This window comes from Petaurus breviceps, unplaced genomic scaffold, assembly GCF_028583685.1.
Source record: "Petaurus breviceps papuanus isolate PSGF00001 unplaced genomic scaffold, PetGlider_PUasm1.0 79, whole genome shotgun sequence".
Lineage (NCBI taxonomy): Eukaryota > Metazoa > Chordata > Mammalia > Diprotodontia > Petauridae > Petaurus > Petaurus breviceps.
Genome location: NW_027186523.1, coordinates 9,761,251 through 9,774,160, shown reverse-complemented (window position 1 = coordinate 9,774,160; position 12,910 = coordinate 9,761,251). Strand labels below are relative to the sequence as shown.

At 36.0% G+C, this 12,910-nt stretch overlaps 1 long non-coding RNA gene across 1 annotated transcript in view; it reads left to right on the top strand.

The window, feature by feature from the left end:
* LOC138175826 (uncharacterized) overlaps nt 1-11,591 on the top strand; it is a 142,500-nt gene extending 130,909 nt beyond the window's left edge. Inside the window, exon 3 of the long non-coding RNA XR_011172099.1 lies at nt 10,975-11,591. This is a non-coding gene — a long non-coding RNA (uncharacterized lncRNA). The remainder of the gene's footprint in view (nt 1-10,974) is intronic.
* Nucleotides 11,592-12,910: the final 1,319 nt, after the last annotated feature.

Sequence of the window (12,910 nt, the reverse complement as noted above, 5' to 3'; positions counted from 1 at the left end):
TCAAATTTATTCTAAGTATATGATTGATTTAAAACATGTATATTGCCCAAAGGTCCCTGGGTTCCTGAAACAAAATTTAAAAATTACAAGAATTAGATTAAATCCATTAATTAGTTAAATGAATTAGGTCTGCAATCCTTAGCTAATTTGGGAGCAGAATTGAAAGACGCCTCTACAGTTGGCACTTAGAGCTCTTCCCTAATAAATTATATTCTCTTCACTGGAGCATTGTGTACCCCACCCTCTCTTAAGTGTTTTCAGTTGTTAACGTATAACTCTGTGATATTATAAAGCCATTTAGCCTTAGACAACAGTGAAACAGAATTCCAATTGAAAACACCTTACATCTTAGCAAAATATATCATAAAAGCCTATATAAACCTTAGGGTGGACTTAGGCCTCTGCTGGGGAGACAGTCAATATTGTAGAAATTGCAAGACCAATTTTCTCTAGCTTCCCCAATTGTGTTTTTGTTTGTCTGAAAAATGCAGAAAGAAGGCGTCATTAACTGCCAAATGGTCTCTAGTGATAGGCAGAGTGCATGTGTTGGCCAATGCAAAAAAAAAAAAATGCCCTCCCAGGGCAATGCTGCAATACAAGGAGGACAAAAGAAGAGAAAAGGCTCCATTTGCCAACAGAATTAATGTCTTTGGCTTTTTTTCCCCTCTCTCTGTAAGCACATCTAGAAGCAACTCAAGGTATTTAATAGCAATCTTTCCCCATTCCCATCAGTGAACATCCATAATATAGAAACTAAGACCCTAAAGGGATCAAAGAAAGAGGAAAAGTCTCCATAAGTATAAAAATCTTTATAGCAGCTCTTTGTGTGGTGACAAAATCAGGAAACTATGAGGGTTCTGAGCAATTGGGGAAGATCTGAAAAAATTATGGTAAATGAATGTGATGTAATATTATTGCATGTGAGAAATTATAAAAGGGCCAGTTTCAGAGAAACATTGGAAGATTTGCATGAATTGATGCCCAGAAAAGTGAGCGAAACAAGGAGAATAATTCATACTGTAAGGGTAGGGTAAAAACCACCTCACCTAAGATACCCTTAACTAGGCGAAAACACAACTTGATCAAGCAAAAGACCTTAGACTAAGTGCAGTCTTTGAAAGTCATGTGATGAAGTGAAATGACTCCAGACAAGAGGTCTGAGTTCTATACCCTCTGAGTTCTATAAAAAAGCATCAAGCAAGGGGCAGCCAGGTAGCACAGCGAGTAAGAGCACCGGCTTCAGTGTCAGGATGACCTAGAGATCGAATCCCGGGCTCAGACACTTAGCACCCACCCAGAAACACCTGGCCGTGTAACCTTGAGCAAGTTACTTAACCCCAATTGCTTAGGGGTGGCCAGGTGGCTCAGCCAGTAAGAGCACCAGCTCCAGCATTGGGATGACCTGGAGATCAAATCCTGGGCTCAGACACTCAGCACCACACCCAGAAATAACTGGCCGTGTAACCTTGAGCAAGATACTTAACACCGATTGCTTAAAAAAAAAAAAGCATCAAGCTAGTTAGAATAGTGGAATGAGTAGCTTAATAAAGCTAGCATAATAAAGAGGAAGAATCATCAGGGGATGGGTAAGGATAGCCCTTGGTTTTGGCTAGTTAGTGCCCCTCCCCTTTGACCAGAAGAAGATCCTACCAGCTTCAGAAGGTCAGGAGAATGCCAAATCTCCCATCTTTCCAGCAGAATCCTAGCATTATACTCCCAGAACATCAACAAGTCCCATCTTCCCACTGGTGTTTTAAACAAAAGTACAAGATCATCTGGCGACAATGTCTGAATCATTGGAAGCTAAAACTACTGATGGCTAATGGCCTTAGAAGGAGCCCACCAAATAAACCAAACCAACACTAAAGGGAAGTTTCTAAGCAACCCCCATTAGGAAAAAAAAGAACTTCCAGCAACCAGGAAATGTGAGCTTACCCCTTTGCCGTGTGTGCTCTCTAGCCTTGAGCACACTTTCCTCTGTATTCTTGTACTTGTGGGAAAGTGTCACAAATGTTTGGGAAAATGTTTTGTACAATAATTCATATTATACTACCTTAGTCAATAACCCTTTCTAAAAGCTGCTTGAGGCTAGCTAACTAAATTATTTTCAGCTGATAGTCTTGGGGAGGAGTGGAAGCACAACAGTAGGGACTTGAGCCAATGGCATTACAGAAATATCCCTTATCCCTCAGGGTTATCTCTAGAACTCATCAGTGGAAATGGGAGTTGGGATAAGAATCCTTGGAGCTTATATAAGCTACAATACAATAACAACATTGTAAGGATAACTTAGAAAGACTTAAAAACTTTGATCAATCCAATGACCTCCCATAATTCCAGTGGAGTAAAGAAACATGCTTCCTACCTCCCAATAGAGAGGTGACAGATTCAAGAGGCAGAATGAGACATATATCTATCTGGGACATGGCAAATGTGTGAATTTGTTTTGCTTGAATATAAAATTTGTCTCAAGGGTTTTGGTCTTCTTTTTATTTTTTATTTCCAGAGATGAGAGGCACAGAAAATGAATATTTTGTTCACTGAAATATATTTTAATAAAGTTGCATAGAAATAAAACAGAAATTTAATAAAATTGGTATTTAAAATATCAGTTATTTAAATAACTGCAGAAATGACCATTTTACCTAAACTAATTTATATATTCAATGTCATCCCCACTAAATGACAAAAAAATTATTTTGCTCAATTAGAAAAAAAAATAACAAAATTCATCTGGAAGACCAAAAAGTCAAGAATATCAAAGGAACTAATGAAAAAATATAAAGGAAGAGGTTTAGCTGTACTAGATTTTAAACTATATTATGGAGCAATTACTATCAAAACTATCTGGTACTGGCTAAGAAATAGAAAAGTAGATCAATGGAACAGATTAAACATACAAATTACAACAGCAAATAAATGTAACCATGCATTTGACAAGCATAAAGACTTAAGATTTGGGTATAAGAATTCATTATTTGGTTAAAAAATATATCATTGGGGAAACTTGAAAGCAGTATGGCAGAAACTGGGCACATACTACCTTATGCCATTTACCAAGACAAGGTCAAGATGAATATATGACCTAGAAATAAAAAGAGATATTACAAGAAAATTTGAAGAACATGAAACATATTACTTACCAGACTTATGGATAGGTAAACAATTTATGGCCAGGAGATAGACAGCAGGGTGAGGTGTAAAATGAATAATTTCAATTACTTCAACTAAAAAGATTTTGTAAAAATAAAACAAATGTTGCCAAGATCAGAAGGAAAGCATAAAATGGGGAGGGAAGGGGAATTTCTTATATAAAGTTCTTATATCTCAAATGTACAAAGAACTTTAAAATTTCTAAGAATATGAGTCATTCCCCAAATGATAAATGGTCAAAGGATAAGACCAGACAGTTTTTGGATAAAGAAATAAAAACAGGGGCAGCTAGGTGGCACAGTAAATAGAGCACCTGCCCTGGAGTCAGGAGGACCTGAGTTCAAATGCAGCCTCAGACACTTAACACAAAAAACCAGGTGTGTGACCTTAGGCAAGTCACTTATCCCAATTGCCCTGCCTTCCCCCTCAAAAAAATAAAAACAATTTTATAGTCACATGAAAAAAATGTCCTAAATCATTATTTTTTTTTAAAGCAATCAGGGTTAAGTAACTTGCTCAAGGTTACATGGCCAGTTATTATTTCTGGGTGTGGTGCTGAGTATCTGAGCCCAGATTTAATCCAGGTCATCCCGACACTGGAGCCAGTGCTCTTACTCGCTGAGACACCTGGCCGCCCCTAAGCAATTGGGGTTAAGTAACTTGCTCAAGGTTACATGGCCAGGTGTTTCTGGGTGGGTGCTAATAAGTGTCTGAGCCCGAGATTCGATCTCCAGGTCTTCTCAACACTGGAGCCGGTGGTCTTACTCGCTGAGCCACCTGGCCTCCCCTGTCCTAAATCATTATTGATTAGAGAAATGAAAATTAAAACAGTCTTAAGATATCATTTAACACCTACCAGATTGGCTAAAATGATTGAAGGGGAAAGCAAAAAAGGTTGGAGGGGGATGTGAAAAAACTGGGATACTAATTTGTTGTTGGTAGAACTGTGAACTGATCAAACCATTTGGAGAGCAATCTGGAATTATGCCCAAAGAATTATAAAACTGACCCTTTGAAACAGCAATAAAACTACTAGGTTAATTTCCAAAGATGCCTGGGAAAAAGAAAAAGAACCAACATGAACTGGAAATTACAGGGATGCCTGGCAACTGGGGAATTTCTGAACAAGCTGTGGTATATGACTGTGATGGAATACTACTCTGCTATCAGAAATGATGAACTTGATGATCTTAGAAAAACATGGAGAGAATTGCACAAAACAATGAAGAGTGAAATGAGCAGAACCAAGAGAACATTGAATACAGCAAAAACAATATTGTTTTAAAAACAACTTCAAGTGAATAAGGCATTTTGACTATTATAAATGCTCAAATTAACTACAAAGGACATATAAAGGAAGATGCTATCTGAATCCAGAGAAAGAATTGATAAATAGAAGTATGTATAGAATGATTGCACATTTGCGTCTACTTGTAGCCTTCTCTATGGAGAGGGGTTAGGAAGGGAAGGAAAAAAAAAAAGAAAAAAATTTACATGATAACTTTATTACCTATTTTAAAGGAATAGCAAATTATATATAATAGGTTTGCAGTTTCATGTACATTTTAAAATTATACTGTTATAAAAATGCTTGTTTTATTCTACAAATTATAAAGAAATCAATAAAAAGAAAAAACAATCAATTAACTGGATCATTCAAAGGATGGGAGAACACTAAAATAATTTGTTTTTCACTATCTTTACAATTTTGTGTCTGAAGAGCAGAGACAGAATGAGAAGTATTTCTAAAGAGATGCCATGGAAGGACAGAAATTATCTTGCCCTCTGTATATGCATTTGATAAACAGGTTTCTATTTGAAAGCCTCAGTGGACACTCAGGTGACAATCTTAGCCTTCAACACATGGTAACTTAGTGTGTGAATCAGAAAACCAGATCCATAAAATCCTCTTAATTCCTTTACAGATGTCATTTCATTGCTGTGGGTATGCCGTTCAACATAGATTACCACCCCTACAAGTCTTTATAGGAAGTCCTTGTGAGTTGAAAAAGGATAAGGACTGAACCTGTGTTTTCAGTAAGGAAACTTCTTTTATAACTTGTAGTTTCCTAGATCAATGAATGGTTTTGCCCAGGATCATATGGGCAACATATCAGAGGTTAAACTTGAACCCAGGGCTCCCTGGCTGTGAGGTCAGCTCTCTAGTCATTTGTGTAGCAATGCCTTTCTTTGATCTGCTGTAAATAAAAAATGAATTATCCCTGACACTAGATTAGGGGATGATAAGCCTCTCTGGATTTAGGGAGGTTAGTTCTATAACAACAGACATCCAACTCCCCTCTAGGCCTATATTTGAGGCCACTTCAGTTTGATGGGAATTGCCAGGGCCTGTACAGCTCTGGCACAATTGTTGAAATACAGGGTTACCTCTATACTACCAGGGGATAATATTTGTAAAAGATAATCATAATAGTATTTTCTAGTTCCACAGGTCCTTCATCTATAAGGCTGTTAAGAATTTTAGAGATAGGGGCGGCCAGGTAGCTCAGCGAGTAAGAGCACTGGCTCCAGTGTCAGGATTGACCTGGAGATCGAATCCTGGGCTCAGACACTTAGCACCCACCCAGAAACACCTGGCCGTGTAACCTTGAGCAAGTTACTTAACCCCAATTGCTTAGGGGCGGCCAGGTGGCTCATCGAGTAAGAGCACCGGCTCCAGTGTTGGGATGACCTGGAGATCGAATCCTGGGCTGAGACACTCAGCACCACACCCAGAAATAACTGGCCGTGTAACCTTGAGCAAGTTACTTAACCCCGATTGCTTAAAAAAAAAAAAAAAGAATTTTAGAGATAAATTAGCTATCTAATCAAGTCTAAAAACATACTGTGAGGAAAGGGATTGGGTTTTTTTTTGCTTTTTGGAGAGGGGAAGGTAGGGCAATTGGGGTTAAGTGACTTACTCAAGGTCACATGGCTAGTTTTGTGTTAAGTGTTTGAGGCCACATTTGAACTCAGGTCCTCCTGACTCCAAGGCCAGTGCTCTATTCACAGCACCACCTAGCTGCCCTGATGAAAGTTAACTCGTTTTTTTTTTTTTAATAGTGACAGGCAGAGGAGACTAGAGAAGATTCTGGGATACACTATTAAATACACACAAACAGTGGAAATATATTCTACTTTTGGCTATTCCTGATCACCCCATCATCTCTGAATTTCCTGAGTAGAACTCAGTCTAGTCAGTATCTTTATGTGTCTTTGTAAAGTAGTTGTAGGAGACAGCTGACTATACCATGTTCTCCCCTTTCACCCTCTTGGCTAGTCTACTTATCCTCTCTGAAAAAAAAAAGAATATGGAATGGAAATAGTAGATAAAATCTCCCTTACCATACTGGAAAACACAAATTTCTTGATACGGTACAAAGTTTAGGTAAGATACAATTATTACCTGCAAAAGCTTAGGTCTAATAAAATCAGAAACAGAGATAATTCGTAAAGATTAGTTCCCAACCTATCTCAATCTATGCTGAACAACCAGGACTATAAAACAAACCAGGGCTCTAAAACACCCACAGACTAATAAAAGTATTTTCCTATTGCCTTCCTTTCCTCTTAATTTCATTGTCAAAAGAAAGCAATAGCATGAACACCCATGAAAATTTCACCTACTGTCCTGGTGTCATCATAATCTACTTTGTGGATATTGTCCATACAAACACAGTGGGAGAGAACTACTGAATCTTGTCGCACTGTGCAAAGCCACAATGACTCTGAACTTTTGTATCTCCCTGGATCTTAGTGTACTCTAAAGTGTAGTCTAGAAATGTGCTTTGGTGCAGCTGGGGGAAGCAGTGGATAGAATGATGGACCTAAACTCAGGAAGGTCTAAGTTCAAATCCAGCCTAAGTGTACTAGCTACTACATACATATTAGCTGTGTGACCCTGGACAAGTCACTTTTTCCTGATTGCCTCAGTTTCTCATCTGTAAAATGAGCTGGAGAAGGAAATAGTAAACTACTCCAGCATCTTTGCAAAGAAAATCCCAAATGGGGTCACAAAGAGTTGGACATGCCTGAAACAACAGAACAGCAATGAAAAAGGTGTATTCTAAGGCAAGGAGGGCAAAAGAGAGTCCCTGATATATGTAAGTAAGGCTTCTCCTGATTGCTGTCCTCCTTTCCCACTTTCACTCCTTATTAAACAAGAGTTTCCATATGCTGCTAGTTAATTATATTTCTAATTTTTCTTAGCTCAGGGCTGGAAGAGCACATTAGGACAAAAAGGTGTTTCTTTTTTCTTTTCTATGATCATCAGGACTAGCTTATACCTTAAGATAAATAAACTAAATTTATGTGCTTTCAAGAATAGCTCTCTGGTTGATATTTTTTCTTGAAAAGCTCTTGCTATTGGTTTGTAAGTATATATTGATATTTGAGTAAAGGATTACTTACAGAAACAGATGAAGAGAAAATTGAACAATGACATCAAAAACAGAGGGAAGCTAAGACAGAAAGTACAAACCTAATAAATAATGATAGTAATAATAATAGCATTTATATAGTACTTTATGAATTGAAAAGTGCTTTAAAAATATTATGATTTTATACCCTGGGAAGTGCTATTATCTCCATTTTAAAGATGAGGAAAATTAGGGAGATAGAGGTTAAGTGACTTGTGTAGCATCACACAGCTAATGTTGGAGGCAGAATCTGAACTCTGGTCTTCCTGACTTTGGTCCAGTTTTCTGTCCATTGAGTGGGGATTAAGAAAAAGCTTGAGAAGAGGGAGAGATTGGCTTTAAGCAAATGGCTGGGTAAGTGGGCCTGTCTAAATCCACCTCTTCACCACCTCAAACAGCAAAAAGTACATGAAGTAGGCAAAAATAACAATAATAATAAATATAAATAAGGAAATTTGAAATTTTGAGTTTCAAATTTTCTCCCCCCCACACTCTCCTCCCCCCCCCGGACTCCCCACCATTGGGGCATGCAATCAAGTACAGGATCTGCAAATACTTTCACATTAGACATTAGTCAGGTTATAAAGAAGGATTGTAATGGATGAAATGAACAATGGGAAAGAGGAAACAAAACCAAACAAGAAAAAGAAATAGAGCAGGTAGTTTGCTTCAATCTGCATTCAAACTCTGTTCTTTCTAGTTCTTTCTCTGAATGTAGACATCTCTCTCCATCATGAGTCTTTCGGGGTTGACTTATAACCCTGCATTGCTGAGAAGAGTCCAGTCTATCAAAGTTTGTCATCACACATACATTGCATCTGTAATTGTGTACAGATTGAGGAAACTAATTCTTAATACAATAATTAAGTACAGTAAATAAGCTAAATACAAAAAAATGAATAAGAAATTAACACTATTTTGTTGTATATTTGAAAGGAATATGAAGTTGTATATAGTAGATCTGCAGTTCCATGTATAATCATCTTTCAACAAGAAATGCTTGTTTTATTCCATAAATTAAAAAAAAAACTAAATCCAACAAGATTAAAGTGAGAAGAAATTTCTAGATGAACAGAATACTTCAACACTTCAATAACAACTAGCCACTCCACCCCCCTCAAAAAAAGAAAGGTGCTATCACAGGAACTCCCAGAGTGGTTAACATAATTTGTATTTATTTACCTATATACATGCTTCAACTCCACTAGAGTAGAAAACAAGTCCCTTGAAGGCAGGAGCTATTTCATTTTGCTTTAGTATCCCCAGTGCCCAGAATAGTTTCTTACACATTGTGTACACTTAATAAGGTTTGTTATGTCAAATAATCATTGAACGAATTGAGAAACATTAAAATAATTAAAATATTATATAAGAAGGAAAGGAATTTTTCAATAAAAATATTTTGAAAATATATTCAAGAGGATTAATGATTTATAATAGAAAGTAAAAATACTATTAAAATACTGGTCACTGAAAGAAAACAGTAAATAGAGAAAATAAAAATACAGAGTCACAACAAGAAATATTAGAGCAAAATTAAAGACAAACATTAAAAGGGCAATTAAGGCTTCTATAACTTAAAGGATATGATCTTTAAGATTGAAGGTGAAAGTTGACAAAAAAAAAGAAAATGACAAATGTTGAAGGACAAGCAGATTAATGCACATTTAATGGAGCTGTGAATTGGTCTAGTCATTCTGGGAAGCAGTTTGGAATTATGCTTGAAAAGTTACTTAATTGTGCATAACTTTTGACTTAGTAATTCCACTACTGTGCCTATGTCACAAAGAGAACAAAGAAAGAAGTACCCATATGTTCAAAAATATTTACATTAGCTTTTTTTGTGGTGACAAATAATTAGAAATTAAAGGGTACCCATCAAAGGGGTAATCAATGAACAGATTATGTTGTATAAATGTAATAGAAAATTACTGCAATGTAAGAAATGACAAAAGGGATGATTTCAGATAAACCTGGGAAGATTTATATGAACTGATGCAGAGTGAAGTGAGCAGAACCAGGGAAACAACTTATATAATAATTATAAATTTGAAAGACATAAAAAATCAGATCAATGCAATGATAAATTACAATTTCAGAAGACCAGGGATTAAAAAAAATTACTGTCTACCTCATGACCCTCAAAATGGGACACATTTTTACAGGCCAATATGTGGGAATTTGTTTTGCTTGACTATAGATATTTTTTACAAGGATTAGGGGTGGGCAGCATTTCCAATCAGTGAGTGGGGGAAATAGGTAGCAACAGAAAATAAAGGCTTGTTAATTAAAATATAAAAGAAAAAAAAAGAAAAGAATGAGCTATGTGAAGCAATCTGAGAGTGTCTTCCAAAATACTATGATGAAGCAAAGAGTATAAATATATTTCAGGAAATTTTTCAATAAAATTTCTTTGAAATTATTGGCATTAGAGGTAAAAATCTAACTTGACATAATCACAGTCATAGAGGAACTCTAAATTTAACTCATGTATAAATGTAGTCACCAATCTCCAGAGTTTGAAGCTTAAAACTTCCTATAATTAGATCTACCCAAAACTGGAGTAAAATGCCTTGGGATTCAGTGGGTTCCCCATTATTGAAGAATTCAAGCAGTATGGTGTAGAAAGAATTCTTATTCACATATATGTTGGACTAGATGGCTTTTTAAGTCATAGATTCTATATTCTGTGTGATTTTGGGAAAGTGCATTAAGGAAAGATAGAACCTTTTAAAATAGCATAACACTCAGAATTAATTTTAGTAAAAAATAACATTTTCATATAATACTTTTAATTTTGCAAAACTTGATTTGGTTAGTAAAGGAATTGTTTTTATTGCTATTAACATTCTATCAAATAAAAAGTTTTAATAATTGCCAGGAAGAAACCACTCACTTAAAAAGGAATTCCAATTTGAATAGCAAAGGACTACTCATCAAGAATTATAAAAAAAAAGAAAATGTTGGAATATGATATATCAAAGGGAAAAAGGTTTGAACCCATTGATAGCTTATCTAAATCTGAGAATATTCCTACATGGAAAATATGAACCTTAATAGAATCAGTGACTTCCAAACATTCCTCTTGAGAAAAACAGTGATGAGCCAGCTGCCAATCTGTCAATCTGGGAGAGTGAGTATCCTTAAAGGAACTTACACACACACACACACACACACACACACACACACACACACACACACACATGGAATAAACTGGAAGTGTCATCTTCATTTTGCTGATGAAATAGCCAAGGCAGAAATCAATTCATCTCATGGATATATCACTGGATATATACTCTAAAACACACAGTTCTACTTTTACAATATCATAAGTCATTTGGATTCCTTAAATCAGGAGCCCTTGCCCTTTTAATGGGGTGATCTACTTTTCATTTTTTCCAAGCCTTGAAATGGAGGTGTGGAAGAAGAGGCAGCAGAATAAAGAAGGCATTAACAGTAAAGTTCCAAGAAAAACAAGTTGAAGATGATTGTCAATAATACGGCTCTCCACAACTGGAATATTAGCAAACCTCACAGAAAGGGACATGATGGCAGAAGAGTATGGCAGAGCATGGGGGTGCAGCAGAGAAGATACCTACCAGATTAAGTATGTTATTACTTTTAAGGGAAATCTAAATCACTATCAAAATTCTAGGAGTTGAAGTTTTTCCCTTACTTTACACGGAATGTGCACCTCTCATCTTCAGGATCCTTCCTGAAGCTTGGGAAAGTTTAATCTGTTTCCAAAATTCGTGATGTATTGCCAAAATTCTCAAACATGAAAACAAATTTGTCCTAGAGAATTTCATTTTGGCTTTCATATTGGTTTTCCTCCTGCACCAAATTCATAGGACTTTGAAAACCTGGCCCGGTTCCCCATTATTCTTATAAATTTCTGTCATTGGCATATGATTACCTAAATATAGAAATTCGTGGGCATACCTCAGCATTTTCACCTCTAGTGCTGTCACTAGGCAAATGTCTTCCATTGCACCAGCTGACATAAAATATATTTTCATTGAATCATTCTGAAGTCCAGCATGCAAAGTAGTTCTCTTAACATTTAACTAAATAAAACCCAAAATAAGCCAAATTTATCCTATTAGACAAAAAAAAATAGGTAGTAAACTACAAAAAATGCTTTCAAGAAGATCTAATTAAATAGGGTTGGGGTCTTGGTATCAGATTCTTCAGAATTTTTTTTCCATTATAATAAATTTTAGCAATTATCAAAAAGTTTAGAAATGAATTTTTAAAATCCTTTAAAGCCTTTAGGAAATAATCTAAAGATTAAAGGAGCATATTCAATATAAAATAAGGAAACAAATGCAAATGTTTAAATAGAAGTAGGGTGATAGTATAAGGTGTGAGAGTCAGTGAATCCAGATCCTAATTCTGTCACTACTTGAGCAACCTTGTCCATGTCAGCTCACCTCTAAACCTTAGCTCCCCCTCTCTATTAAGATGGAGAATAAACCACTAGATGACCTCTAAGGTCCCTCCCAACTCTAAACCTATGGTCTAATGAAGTGAATCCTTGAAAATAATAACAGCAATTACAATATCTACTAAGCAATTGTTCATTCTTCTTCATGAAAATAGAATGGGGGACACTGGTAGAAGCCAAAATCAATGGCTATACAGATCCATAGGTGATAAGGGTGGAGGTGAAAAGAGCACGCTAAGATCTAAATGAACTAAATTTTCGGACATAGAACATCAAGAGGTGATGGTCCTGTTGTATTCTGCCCTGCTCTGTACTAGTATTATACTCCTTATTTCTAGGGACCACATTTTACTAATGACATTGATAAAATGGAGTGGATACACACACATACACACACACACACACACGTGCACACCATTCCATATGAAGATTAGCTAAGATAATTTAGAATGTTTAGTCCAGAGAAGAAACCATTTGGGCATAGAGGGAAAAGGGGGAGAATATTATAAAGCTATGGTGCCGAAACAAAATTATTAAATATAATGCATTTCTATCAGTGACTTAATGTGAATGGGACATGATAACAGGGTCCCCTAGTCCCATCCCCATGTCCAAAACTAACTACTTCTGTTTTGATATCCAGGATATTCAAAGCCTAAATTAACATATAATGTCAAACTTGTGGAACCAAGGATGTTTCTTGAGTCACATGAAGAGACAGGACATTTTGATGATATATAGATACTGCATATGATTCAGCTGTCCTATCTAAGGATCATATGAGTGATACTAACAAGAGTAATGACTGCTTCCAACTTCACAAAGATGTTTTGGAGATTAAATAATTAATGATTATAAAGTGCTATATGTCATTAAGATTATTATAATCATT